The sequence below is a fragment of the Bos grunniens genome, chromosome 6 (assembly GCF_055505025.1).
Source record: "Bos grunniens cultivar Pamir isolate PY7600 chromosome 6, Bosgru_T2T1.0, whole genome shotgun sequence".
NCBI classification, from domain to species: domain Eukaryota; kingdom Metazoa; phylum Chordata; class Mammalia; order Artiodactyla; family Bovidae; genus Bos; species Bos grunniens.
In genome coordinates, this window is record NC_141170.1 from 103,389,001 (window position 1) to 103,403,526 (window position 14,526).

Here is a 14,526-nt window from a genome sequence, read left to right on the forward strand (position 1 = left end):
AGGGATTTGATTTAGGTCATACCTGAATGGTCTAGTGGTTTTCCCTACTTTCTTCAATTTAAGTCTGAATTTGGTAATAAGGATTCATGATCTGAGCCACAGTCAGCTCCCAGTCTTGTTTTTGTTGACTGTATAGAGCTTCTCCATCTTTGGCTGCAAAGAATATAATCAGTCTGATTTCGGTGTTGACCATCTGGTGATGTCCATGTGCAGAGTCTTCTCTTGTGTTGTTGGAAGAGGGTGTTTGTTATGACCAGTGCATTTTCTTGGCAAAACTCTATTAGCATTTGCCCTGCTTCATTCAGTATTCCAAGGCCAAATTTGCCTGTTACTTCAGGTGTTTCTTGACTTCCTACTTTTGCATTCCAGTCCCCTATAACGAAAAGGACATCTTTTTTGGGTGTTAGTTCTAAAAGGTCTTGTAGGTCTTCATAGAACCATCCAACTTCAGCTTCTTCAGCGTTACTGGTTGGGGCATAGACTTGGATTACTGTGACATTGAATGGTTTGCCTTGGAAAGGAACAGAGATCATTCTGTCATTTTTGAGATTGCATCCAAGTACTGCATTTAGACAACTGTTAATAATGCTTATCGCCAGGGAGTGAATGCAGTGGCTGGGCAGTTATAAGTCTGTATATCACTAACTGTACTCCTCTACCTATAATGTTTGAACTTCTTCATGATGTTTAAATTGAAAATTTTTCTTGGTGATTCACACATTAAAATAATGTTACTTTTCTATATCTAATTTGAAAAATGCCATAGGATATCATTTTCCCCCTATTTTTAGACTTGACAAACAAGTAATTCAGTGAAAGAAGCTCAATCTCTGAAAATCAAAAGACCCGGCTTTAGAAATAATTGAGGTGAAATTCACATAACATAAAAATAAATAACCACTTAAAATGAACTACTCAGTGGCATTTAGTGCATTCACTGTGTTGTACAACCACCGCTTCTATATAGTTCCAAAACATTTTCAGTGAACTTCTGGGCAGGCAACACTCTGTGTTCTGTCTCCATGGATTTACTTATTCTGGTATTTCATGTAAGTGGAATCACACAACATGTGACATTTTACATCTAGCTTCTTTCACTTAGCATAATGCTTTCCAGGTTCATCCACATCCATCCATCCAAGTGCATGAATCAGCACTTTGTGCCTTTTTATGGATGAATAATATTTTATTGTATGGATATAATTGTATGGATATAAGATCTGGTCTTTACTTAGTTCTTGGCTTCAGATGGGCAAGACACTTAACCTCTCTGAGTCTCAATTTCCTGAACTCTAAAATAAGAATTTGGACACCTGAATTATAGATTTGTGGATACACAATGAAGGAATGCATATGAACATTTCTGCTGAATGATTAAGCCAAGGAAAAGATGCCAGACCCAGACCTAGACCAAGCCAGTGGAGTGGAACTAGAGGGCAAGGCTGGCTGGTTGTAGAAAGAACTCCAGCTAGAAAGAGAGGTGGGTGTTGAGGGTGGATGTTGGGGCAAATTGTTAGCATCAGCGAAGCTTGGTAGAGAGGAATGCAGTGTCCCATGGATGGCTAGAACATAGGCTCAGAGCACGTAGAAATCTCTGAATTGAGAGATTCCCAGAAAGAGACAGAGAGGACAGTCCCCTCTGGGGGCTAAGAGTGAAGCTGTCATCGCAGTGGAGGGCAGGCAAGAGCTGTCATCCGAGTAGGAGCTCTGCCTCTAGGGAAGAAGACGAGGAGTAGGTTACCAGATGTGAGGGAACAATAGCCACTGATGCTGAGTGTTGAGCTGGAGTTTACTTCCAGTCCAGGACAAGACTGATGCCAAAGGCTCTCTGGGCAAGGCAGGGGAGCTCTAAGGAGTGAGGCAGGGCACTGTGCGAGTGACATTTTGCACAGAGGCTCATGTAATATGTTGATCATGGCTCTTTCTTTTCTTCTTCGTAACTCCACATGTTGTTTAGATCCTGTCTTCATAACATCATATTAATAGCCAACTCAGTCAATCAAGAATAGGTCAGTAAAGCTGATTATTGGAAAAATAAACTCATTTAATGAATTTTTCGTTATTCTACTATCATTTTACAAGTATGATCAGAGAATACTGAAAAAGTTCATGGTTCTTTTAGATTATCTAGTGGTGTATGGAATTTATCAACAGTAATTATCTACACTAGCCCTCCAAAATCCACAAAGTCAATATCAGAAGGGAAAGTGGCTGAATGAAGGGGAGGCATTGCCTTCTTCTCTCTGTTTAGGAATCCTGTGTTCAGTAGATCCTCTGCTTCCAGGAATCAGTCTCCAGTTGCTGGATGATATGTCTGCAGTGGAATTTGCTGATACAGGACAACTTTGCTTTTGTGGACCTTTGCTTATGGGACAGTTAATAATATCCTGTGCCTGCCTCCTCATTCAACTGTGACAGGACTGTTCAGGGGACTTCCAAATAGAAGACTGCTATGCTCCTCTCTGGTTGACTATACTCTATGCTCCCTAAGAGACGAAGTGAATGACCTGTTCACAAACAGGGTGACCACAGCCTGGACCCTTTGTTCTAATGTTGCCATTTGTCCTTCAATCATATTGTGATTAATCAGCTGTTTGGAGTTAGTTATTATTAGCATAAACTGCATATGTATAGTTAAATTAGAGATAGTTTAGTTACAGTTCCTCTGTTACCTCATAAGCTTGGCTGTTTTCAGTTCTAACCAGATACCTGCATTTCTTCAACCTGCTTATTCTTACAGATTGAGTTTAATGATGATTGTAACTACCATTAAACTAAACACCTACAGTGTGCTGGACGTGTCACTCACAATAGCTATCTCTTACTGATGGCTTATTATGTGTCAGTCATTGTACTGAACACTTATACGTGTATTATTTAATCTTCCCAAAAACTCTACACATAGGTACCAGTACCTGTGTTCCACATCAAAGATGGTAAAACTGAGGTCCAGGGAGGTTAAGTAACTTGCTCAAGGTTATATGCCTTGTAAATATTAAAACTAGATTGGAATCTCTGGAGTCTAGTTTCTGAAGCTTCATTCTTAACCACTACTCTATACCATTTTGCTTTACAAACACCTCTAGCTAATATGTACTGAGCATCTGCTATGAATTAGAAACAATTCCAAGTACTAGGATAATAGCAATTAGAATTGAAAAAAAAAAAAATCTCTGTCCGTATGGAACTCCCATTCTAGTTGCAGAAAGAGACAATTTCAAATACAAACAAGTAAAATATGTAATGTTAGCTAGTGATAACTGTTAAGAGGGGGAAAAAAATGCTGAAGAAGTACTAGGGAAAGGACTAAAATTTTTGACAGAGTGTCAAAGAGAAGCCTGACTCAGACAGTGATGTTTGAGTAAAGAAAGCCACATGGCTATCTGGAGAAGCATGCTGCAGGCAAGAGTGCAGCCAGTGCTAAGGGCTCCAAGGTGGAAGTTGCCTGGTATGTTTGAGGGACAGCAAAGAAGTCTGTGGGGCTGGTGTGCAGAGATTAAAGGGAGAGTAACAGGACAAGAGGTCAGAGAGATAATGAAGGACCAGATCTGGTAGAAGCGTAACAGTGAGGACTTGGGCTTTTACTTCTAGTGAGATGGAGGAATTGCTCAGAGTCACAGAGAATGGCTTGATCTGTGGGCCTGCTGGGCTGGACACAGACTGGATGAGGAGCAGCAAGGAAGGCTGGCCTTTCCTGAAGGGAGACCATTCAGGAATTTTCCCAATATTCCGTGAGAGATTATGGGGGCTTGGGCTAGAGTGTACGGAGTCGGTGTGGTACCTATTTCAGAGAAGACATTCTCATTCCAGTTTTACAGGTTAAGAAATTGAGAGTCAAAGAGCTGAGTGAGGTAACTGATCCTATTAATTTGATCCTATTAATTAAGTTAGAATTCCACACCCAACCCCCAAGCCTAAATGGGACCATGTAAAATTTTCACCAATGATCAAAGTAAACTAGCTTGTGAGAGCAGCACCAGGACGAAAACCCATTCTGATCTTCCCCAGAGACCACGCTCTTTCTTCGACTACACCAAGAGTCTTTCAAGCACAATCCTCAATTCAAAGTCAAAATCACATTCTCCTCAGATCAAAGACAATGATTCTTTGGATTTGGTTAAGTGATAGCTCCCAAATTCATTGACTTGTTAATTGATTTATTCATCAAATCTCGCACCTTTGAGGGAGTTATCACTGAAATGTCTCCTACTTCAAGTCATGCCAAGAAGGACAACTGGAAAGGGCAGGAGACATGGGACAGAGGGTCATGAGTAAGCCGAGAGGGAGGGACTTGGAAAGGCAGACACTGAACTGTCAGAAACGGAACTGACCATATCCTCACACGCATTTCCTAGATTTTGGAGCCTTGGGGTCCACTTTGTCTCCTCGCCTCATTTGATCCTATTAATTAAGTTAGAATTCCACACCCAACCCCCAGCCCTAAATGGGACCATGTAAAATTTTCACCAATGATCAAAAGAAAACTTGGAATTTAGCTCATTATGGTAGACTGAGCCCATGTTCTTGCCTCCCATTCGTCCCAGTGATGGACAATTTTTCTAACAGTGCTGGCAAATAAGATAGGATGCTTGCTATTTTCTGTGGACTAGAAAGTGAGAAATCCCTAAAAGATGGAAAGTAGATGGGGAGGACTTGCAACAGAGGACTGACGCCAAAGATGGGAGTGACTATAGAAGAAGAGAATATGAAGAGTAGGAGGGACCTCTGGGGAAATGGTTAGGGGAAGGATTGTGACACCAGATGAGGAGCAGCTGTGGGCCGTGCCAAGCAGTGACCACGAAAGGCGCCTGCCCTAGGAATAGAGCAGATGAATTGGTGGTCAGAGCCACACAAAGAGGAACCAAGGACCTTGATGGCCTGCCCCAGAGACAGTCTATCTGGAAGCTCAGTCTGCCCCTCTGCTACCTCAGGACATGTGGTAAAACTGGTGAAGAAAAATTACAGAGAACTTCTGACTTTCTTCATGAAATTTCTAGCAGGAAGATCCCTGGAGAAGGAAATGGTAACCCACTCCAGTATTCTTGCCTGGAGAATTCCATAGACAGAGAAGCCTGGTAGGCTACAGTCCACGGGGTCGCAAAGAGTCAGACACGACTGAGCAACTTCACTTTCACTTTCATTTTCTGACTTCATGAAATTTCTAGCACCATCTACTTTTTAAATCTATATGAAAGTATTATTTTGACAAAAATCAAATTAAAATCTTTTATAAGTGAGGCTAACCACTAGAAGAATAGATACCATGTGTCTGTATTTTAAATATACTATATATACTTAAAAAATAAAAATAAAAGATGCCTAACCTATCCAACAAAAGTACATAAAGAGAAAAAATAATAAAGAATAGCAGAGAAAAATATAGAGTGGTTATAAAAGTCCAAAAACTATCAATAACCAGTAATATTAAAATACACTCCCACATTAAAAAGTTCACAATGAAAAACTCTGAAAAGTAGAAAATAAAGGACTGGCAAAAATATATGTCAGGTGAATGTAATAGTAAAAAATAAGTATAGAAACATTTGTATCACACCAATTAGAATCAAAGTTAAAAGCATTAAAATTAAAAATATTTCATAATAATGAATCATTCCCAAAATGTAATAATAGTTATGAGATTTTATGCCCCTAAAAGCAAAGTATTGAAACAAAGCAAAAGTTTATGGACATACAAGGATAATTGAACAAATCATAATCATACACACACACTTCTCTCAGAAACGATAGATTTAGTAGACTAAAAAAAATAAATGGTTAAAATTTTGAATGCTAGGCTTAATGATCTTGACTTAGCAGGCTAACACACAGTTTTTCAACTATACATAGAACATTTTAAGCCTTGATACTGTATTGGGTTGCAAAGGAAATGTCAACAAAATTCCAAAAGCAGAAATTATATAAATAACTTTCACTGGCATGATGAAATAATGTTAAAATTAATAACAGAAAGATATCTAAAACCCAAAACAATCTAACAAAACAATGTTTGAAAAATTTGAAAATACACTTTAAACATGAATTAGAGAAATTCACAAAATGTTTAGAAGTTAATAATGGGGGCTTGGACTGTAAAGAAGGCTGAGCACTGAAGAATTGATGCTTTTGAACTGTGGTGTTGGAGAAGACTCTTGAGAGTCCCTTGGACTGCAAGGAGATCCAACCAGTCTGTCACGCAAGTGTATGTTCCTTGGTTCTTTGTCTCGTCACAACAAAGATTTGGAGTGACGGACATTAAAGCCCTCGGCGCATCACAGCTCTTGGGTCTTGGACAAACCGTGCTACAGCTCTTAGGCAAATCAGTGTTACAGCTCTATTTTATTTAGAAGATAGCAGGAGAGTGAGAGAGAGAGAGAGAGAAAGAGAGAGAGAAAAGAGCGCACGCACGCGGGAGAGAGAGTCCCTGAGAAAGTGCTTTGGCTCCTCCTTTTATATGTTTTTTCCTCCACCTGGGCCTGCCCTATGCAAATTGGGCTTAGCCAGGAGTGCTGTTTGTTCTGTTTGTTCTGCCTGAAGTCTTCACTCTGGTCCTCGAACCTTCCTTGTCGTTTAGCCACCACCATTTTGGACTCCGTTTCCCTATTCTACCTACCTAACATTCCTCCCTCAAGAGATGGGAGGCCCAATTCTTTGGGAATAGGGGCGTCGAGGTCTTTCTGGCTACTTCCTGCTGAACTGGGGCGGCGAGGGGTATTGGGCCTCCCCCTCTTGCTAGTCTCAATCCTCAGAGTCCTTATAGCAGTGTCCAAGGGTGTGTGATATTTTCTGTGGTCAGCTGTAGTTTTATATCTTTGTTGAACTGGCACTGCATGTTGTAGCTGGTTGACCTGGGCAGAGACAAAACAGGTTAGACAATTGACAGTACATGGAATAATCATAGGCATCATCAATATAGCATAACGAGGACTAGTAGGGACATTGGTCAATTTTAAATTCACATCGCCAGGATAGCTCAAGTCCCTCCTTGTTCATGGATCAGAAGATCTATCTCCTGTCTGTTTTGGAGTACAGTCTCTGTCAAGCTGTGTTGGCTCCTTAGAGTTATCCTGGGAAATCTTATCCCCAGAAACCAGATTTTGGGGGTGTTCATTAGAATGACACTCATTGGTAGTTCTGAATAGGTATCTGAGATCTCCCAGGGGCTCACAAGTGTATTGAGTGTCCTCTTTTGTTTTCTTCCATGGCTTGACTCGTGAATAGTGAATCCAGGAGTCATGTCCTGGTACCTTGACTGCTGTGGCGGTAGAAACTATTACCGGGTAGGGGCCCTTCCATGTGGGCTGGAGTTGAGCCTTTGGGGACCCATCTTTCCAGACTTTAATTAGGACTTGAGTTCCTGGAGCATATAGTGGTGACTCTTTAGAATCTTTTGGGTCCTGGTTCATACCCCACAAGCGTATATCCTGTTGGAATTGCCCAATGGCTATGGTATAAGACTGGAGGGTCTGAACCTCTGGATCTTGGAAGAGGTCATTGACATAAACAAAAGGTTTCCCATATAGCATCTCATAAGGACTAAGACCAACCTGTTCCTTAGGGGCAATGCGGGTGTGGAGGAGAGCTATTGGTAAAGCCTCCTTCCATCCCAGGGAGGTCTCCTGGGTTATCTTTTTTATCGCTGATTTTAAGAATTGATTGGCTCTTTCTACTTTTCCTGAAGATTGAGGCCTCCAGGCACAACGGAGATAATTAGTAATGCCCAATGCTTTCGAGACCCCTTGGGTGACCTTAGAAGTAAATGATGTCCCATTGTCACTTTGTAATGACCTGGGCAGACCAAATCTGGAATGATTTCATGGAGCAGTTTTTTTTTTAACCACATCCTCAGCCTTCTCAGTCCGGGTGGGAAAGCCTTCAATCCATCCTGTGAATGTATCTATCATGACTAATAGGTATTTATACCCTTGAGAAACTGGCATCTGGGTGAAGTCCATCTGCAAGTCCTCTCCTGGGTAGGCCCCACGTCGTTGGACGGGCTGGGCCAGCTGGGGTCTTCGAGCTCCTTGAGGGTTGTTTAATTGGCAAATGGGACAAGAGGAGACCACCTGTCTTATCGTCGTTTGGAGGCCTGTTCCTCTGAAGGACCTTTCTAGTAATCTTTGGGGGGCCTTTTCTCCTAAATGAGTAGTGGCATGTAAGGAGTTAACCAGCTTCCATTGGAGGTTCCCAGGCAGAAAAAGGAGTCCCTCCTTTTGGAACCACCCAGTATGATCCTCTTGAAAGCCCTCGCTCTTAGCTTTAAGAATCTCACCTTCAGTATATGAAGGAGTTCCTGGCAAATTAGTCTGTGGAACTAAGGTGGCAATCCCTATTAGGTCATGGTTCTGTAATGCTGCTCTCCTAGCTGCCTGATCAGCTGCTTGGTTCCCTCATGCCAGTTCCATGTTCCCTTTTTGGTGTCCTTTACAGTGGGAGACTGAAACCTCAGTGGGCAGATGGACTGCCTCCAAGAGTCGAAGAATCTGATCACCATATTTGATTGGGGACCCTCGGGTGGTCAAGTGGCCCCTTTCTTTCCAAACAGCCGCATGTGCATGTAGCACCAGAAAGGCATACTTGGAGTCAGTGTAAATGGCTATTCTTTTTCCTTTTCCCAGCTCTAAAGCTCAAGTCAGGGCTACAAGCTCAGCTAATTGGGCTGAAGTACCTGGTGGCAGAGGCTTAGCCTCTATGGTCTCAAAATTGGAGACTACTGCATACCCGGCTCTTCTTTTTCCATCCAAGACAAAGCTGCTTCCATCAGTGTGCCAGATTTCCTCAGGATTGGTCAGAGGATCTTCTGACAAGCCCTCTCGGGGTTTTGTCCAGTGGTCCAAGGTTTCTAGACAGGAGTGAAACGGGAGAGAGCCCTCGGGGGTAGGTAGGAGGGTGGCTGGGTTAAGAACCTCACAAGGGGATATAGTGAGGCCTGGATTTTCCATCAGCATTACTTGATATCTGAGGATTCTTTGATCAGACATCCATAAATGGCCTCTCCCATTTAGGAGTTGTTTTACTTGGTGGCTGGTAAAAATAGTTAGTTTGCCCCCAAAGGAGAGTTTTAAAGCATCTTCTATCATGATTGCAATAGCTACAAGATTTCGAAGGCAGGGGGGCCAACCTCAGGAAGTTGGATCGAGCCTCTTGGATAAGTAAGCTACAGGCTGGGGCTCAGATCCCAACCTTTGAGTTAACACTCCCAAGGCTATTCCCTCTCTTTCATGGACATAAAGTTGGAATGCTTTTTCTGAGTCTGGCAACCTCAAGGCAGGTGCCTGAGTTAAGGCCTGTTTTAGTGTAGCCTCTGCCTCCTTTTGAGGAGTTCCCCACATCAGTGGGATTGAATCATCTCGTCCCTTTAAGCTTTCATATAAGGGCTGGGCAATTAAACCATAGTTGGGTATCTAGATTCTACAATAACCAGTTAGCCCCAGGAAAGCTCGCAATTGTTTTTGAGTCATGGGGGAGGGCAACTGGAGGATTCCTTGTACCCGATCAGAGGACAGCCTCCTGGACCCGTGTGTAATATGAACTCCCAGGTAAGTGACCTTTGTCTCGAGCATCTGTGCCTTAGCATGGGAGACTTTATATCCCCTTTCTGCCAAGAAGTTTAGAACCTGAATTGCATGTTGTTGGGCACTTTTCTCATCTGTAGAGCAGATTAGTAGGTCATCTACATATTGTAATATTTTCCCATTAGGTCCCAGGTCCAGATCTAGGAGATCCCGGCTAAGGGCCTGTCCAAACAGGTGGGGGCTATCTCTGAACCCCTGAGGTAATACTGTCCAAGTCATCTGTAGGTGTTTTTCTCCTGGGGCCTCCCACTCAAAGGCAAAAAGGTATTGGGATTCTTTAGCCAGTGGTATGCAAAAAAATGCATCTTTGAGATCCAAGACAGTAAACCAGTTGGCACTGGGTGGGATTTCTCCCAAGATTACGTAGGGATTGGGTACTGTGGGATGGAGGGTGACTACAGCTTCATTTATAATCCGGAGATCTTGAACCATTCGCCAGGTTCTTTTTTCTTTACTGAGAGGATTAGGGTGTTACATGGTGAACTGGTGGGAACCAATAGCCCACAAGCAAGGAATTTATTTATTAAAGGCTGTAGTCCCTCCCGAGCCTCTCTTTTGAGAGGATATTGTTTCCGGTTAGGAAACCGAGTGGGATCTTGGAGGACAATGATGACCGGTTCAGCTTGGTGGGCTCGTCCAGGAATCCCCTGGTCCCACACCTGGGGGTTAATTTTGTCTTCCCATAGGTTTTGGTCCCTCTCTATTGAAGGTGTAATGGGTTCTTCAGTAGTAACCGGGAGCTGCAGAGCTCTAGGGGCTGAAAAACTTCCCATCACAAGGGTGGTCCCCAGTTTAGTGAGTATATCTCTTCCCAATAAGGGGGTAGGACACTCAGGGACCACCAGAAACTGGTGAGAAAACATTTGTCCATCCCAGCAACAAAGAAGTGCTCGGGTGAATCTTTTAGTAGTTGCTTTTCCTGTAGCACCCACAATGGTACAGGTTTGGGAGGAGAAGGCTCCGGAGTAGGAGATCAAGACAGAGTAGGTAGCCCCTGTGTCAACCAAGAAATTCTCGGACCTACCTGCCACATCCAGTTGCACCCTTGGCTCCAGCCCCGTGATGGTTATCTGTGACAGGCGGGCTGGTTGGAGCAGGCCGCTTCAGTCCTCTTGAACCATCGTGAGGGTAGGCTTGGTGCTTGACCTTGAGGCTCTTGGGTCCCAAGGGCGGAGTGCCGTCCAGTGTCCCAGTTGATGGCATTTGTGGCAAGCAATTCTAGGAGACTTGTCACGGTTTGGACAGTCTTTGGCCCAATGCCCCGCCTGTCTACAGATCAGGCATCTGTCTCGTGCCTTGTCCCTCAAGGACTCGGGGTTTGCCATAAGGCTTCTCTGGAGGGCGGCCAGCATCTGGGCATGCCTTGTCTCTTTCTTTCTCTCCTTCTCCTGGGCCTTGGCCTCCTTCTCCTGTTCCCTGTTATAAAAGGTATTGGTGGCTGTCTGGACCATCTCATCTAAAGAGGCAACAGGGTCCTGCTGTTGTAGCTGCTGTAACTTAATTCTGATATCTGATGCACATTGGGACAGGAATTTGTCCTTTAAAATCACCCGTCCCTCATAAGAGTCTAAGTCCAGGTTGGTAAACTTTTGGAGTGCCTCTTTTAGCCTCTCCAGAAAGGCAATGGGGTTCTCATTGGGCTCCTGAGTTATTGCTGAGACTGGGCACAGTCCCACAAGTAATAGGGTTCTTTCTGTTTCCATAGGTAGACTTCCTTAGGGGTGAGTCTTTCTGAAGCTTATCCTACCCAGAACTGTTGCAACCTGAGAGCCAGGCGTCCCCGGGTCAGGGTGCAGATCCCCAGGCAGGCTGAGGCGTGACAGCCTCCTAGAGATCGAATCCCCGGGCAGGTCGAGGCGTGACAGCCTCCCGAGGATTGGGCCCCTGGGCAGGTCGAGGCGTGATGACCTCCTGGGACCCCTGGGACTAGAGGATCCCTGAGCAGGTTGAGGCGAGACAACCTCTCGAAGACCGATCCCTAGGCAGATCAAGGTGTGATGACCTCCTGGGACCCCCCGGACTGGAGTTTGGGTGTCCCCAAGATCTCCAGTGTTACCAATGCTGGGTAGAATTAAGAGGTTTGTTTTGCCCACTGTGGACGGGAATAGATATAAGTTCATCCTACCGAGAACTGTTGCAACCTGAGAGCCAGGCGTCCCCGGGTCAGGGTGCAGATCCCCAGGCAGACTGAGGCTTGACAGCCTCCTAGAGATAGAATCCCTGGGCAGGTCGAGGCGTGACGACCTCCTGGGACCCCGGGGACTAGAGGATCCCCGAACAGGTTGAGGCGTGACAACCTTTCGAAGACCGATTCCTAGGCAGGTCAAGGCGTGATGACCTCCTGGGACCCCGCCCCCGGACTGGAGTTTGGGCGTCCCCAAGATCTCCAGTGTGACCAGTATTGGGTAGGATTAGGGGGTTGGATATTATAGAGTATTTCCCTCTCAAGGCCAGCTATTTTCTGGTTGTCTCTCCAGAAGATTGTAGAGGCAGTCTTGTGGATCTGGATGGGGCTCAGGAAAAGAGCATGAAACAGGAGGGAAGGGGACAGAGCACAACCTTTGAAAGAATGACATAGCACAAGGGTATAATGTAAACCAATTAAAATCAATTGGGTCCAAGATGACAAGTCAAATTCAAGTAAACCTTAATACCCAATCTATAAGCCAACAGACACACCCAGAGGTGGCAAGACAGCTCCAAGGCACAAGGTAAAAGAGGGAGGAGTGGGTAGTTCCCCAGTGGCTGGGATGAGCCTCTCACTCATTAGCATATGAATTCCATCCCTTGCAAAACCTAGCCAGGCCTAACTCCATGGTTGCAGCCCTTGCCCTCGGCAATGGTTCACACCCTGAAGGGTGGCTTCTCTCTGGATCCTAACAAATCTACCTCTTACGCTTTGTCTCTCAATGAATTTTTGCAATGAGACATCAGAGCCTGAGTTTCATTAGTTTTGGCCAGGCTTGAGGCCCGGGAGAGAGCTGAAGGACAGGAGGAAAAAGCAGTGGGAAAACAGAAAGATATCTAAAACCCAAAACAATCTAACAAAACGTTTGAAAAATTTGAAAATACACTTTAAACATGAATTAGAGAAATTCACAAAATGTTTAGAAGTTAATAATGGGGGCTTGGACTGTGAAGAAGGCTGAGCGCTGAAGAATTGATGCTTTTGAACTGTGGTGTTGGAGAAGACTCTTCAGAGTCCCTTGGACTGCAAGGAGATCCAACCAGTCCATTCTGAAGGAGATCAGCCCTGGGATTTCTTTGGAAGGAATGATGCTAAAGCTGAAACTCCAGTACTTTGGCCACCTCATGCGAAGAGTTGACTCATTGGAAAAGACTCTGATGCTGGGAGGGATTGGGGGCAGGAGGAGAAGGGGACGACAGAGGATGAGATGGCTGGATGGCATCACTGACTCAATGAACGTTGAGTCTGGGTGAACTCCGGGAGTTGGTGAGGGACAGGGAGGCCTGGCATGCTGCGATTCATGGGCTCACAGAGTCAGACACGACTGAGCGCCTGATCTGATCTGATCTGATATGTATCCATAGAGTTCAGCTAAAGCAGTTTTCAGAGATAAGCTTATAAAAAGAAATTCACTTATTGCAAAACAAGAAGCAAACTTCTGAATGACCTGATCTCATTTGCTTATATATTCGCCCTTCCACTCTCCTAGACAATTCTGTCTTCTCTTTTTATTCTTCTTCATTCTTCCAATATTTGCTCCCCATTCTCAATTGCAGCTGCTAACGTGCTTCTGATTTCACTCGAAATAACCAATCAGAACATGTTTCCATTCCGACATATACCAACCTCCCTATTCTCCGCCCATGGCTTTGTCTCCTCTCACTTCGAATAAACTTCCCGGGCTGCTGCAGAAGCTGTGCATCTCCAAGTTTAGTTCTCATCTCATCTCTCCAGTAACTGCTCCTCTCTTCTCCTGTATTATCATTTTCCCTCTCACTTAGATAATTTCTATTAGCCTACTGTTGTTGTTATCTTCCACCATCTATAAAGAAAAAAAAAAAACATAAAAACCCTTTATCGACTCTAAATTCCCCTCCAGATTTGATTCCTTTTCCTTTAACAGCAAAGCTTCTCAAACATGTTGTCATTCCTTTATCTCTCCAATTCCTCACCATCCATTCCCTACTGTGTGTGTTCAGTCACCTCAGTTGTGTCTTCTCTCTGCGACCCCATGGACTATAGCCTGCCAGGCTCCTTTGTCCATGGGATTTTCCAGGCAAGAATACTGGAGTGGGTTGCCATGCCTTCCTCCAGGGGATCTTCCTGACCCAGGGATTGAACCTATGTCTCTTATGTCTCCTAAATTGGCAGGCAGGTTCTTTACTGCTGAATCCATGCTCCAATTAGTATTGTGGTCCTGCCATTTCACTGAGCAACTCAAATCAAGTTAGCCAATGACCTCTCTGTGTCTAAACCCAATGGTCATTTCTTGCTCTTTACCTGTAACTTGGACAAACATCTTTGCACATTTATTTATTTTCCTAGAATAAATAGCTCACTGTGGGATTGCTGGATTGAGGGGAATGCACAATAAAATGTTGCTACATATTTTCAGATTGCCTCCAAAATGCTTGTGTGACCAAGCTATGAGGTTTCTTAATCCCATATGTCCTTGGTAATATGAAATATTATGTATCTTCTAAGCTTTTGGCAACAGGGTAGGTAGAAAATCATACCTTGGTTGTCTTAATTTGCATGTTCTTAGTGATAAATGTGGTTTAGACTATCTGAAGATTTATTAACTATATAATTTTGGAGTTGATTGTTTTCTATCAGAACATTCATCTTTTTCTTATTAAAGTATTCTAAAGTTATTAGCATGGTGCCAAATATTTTCAAAATTCTGCCCAAAGAAAATTTGTTAGAGCTCACTTTAAAAACATGCATGGCCAAATGCTGGCAGGACCAAGAGACTGCATGACAAAT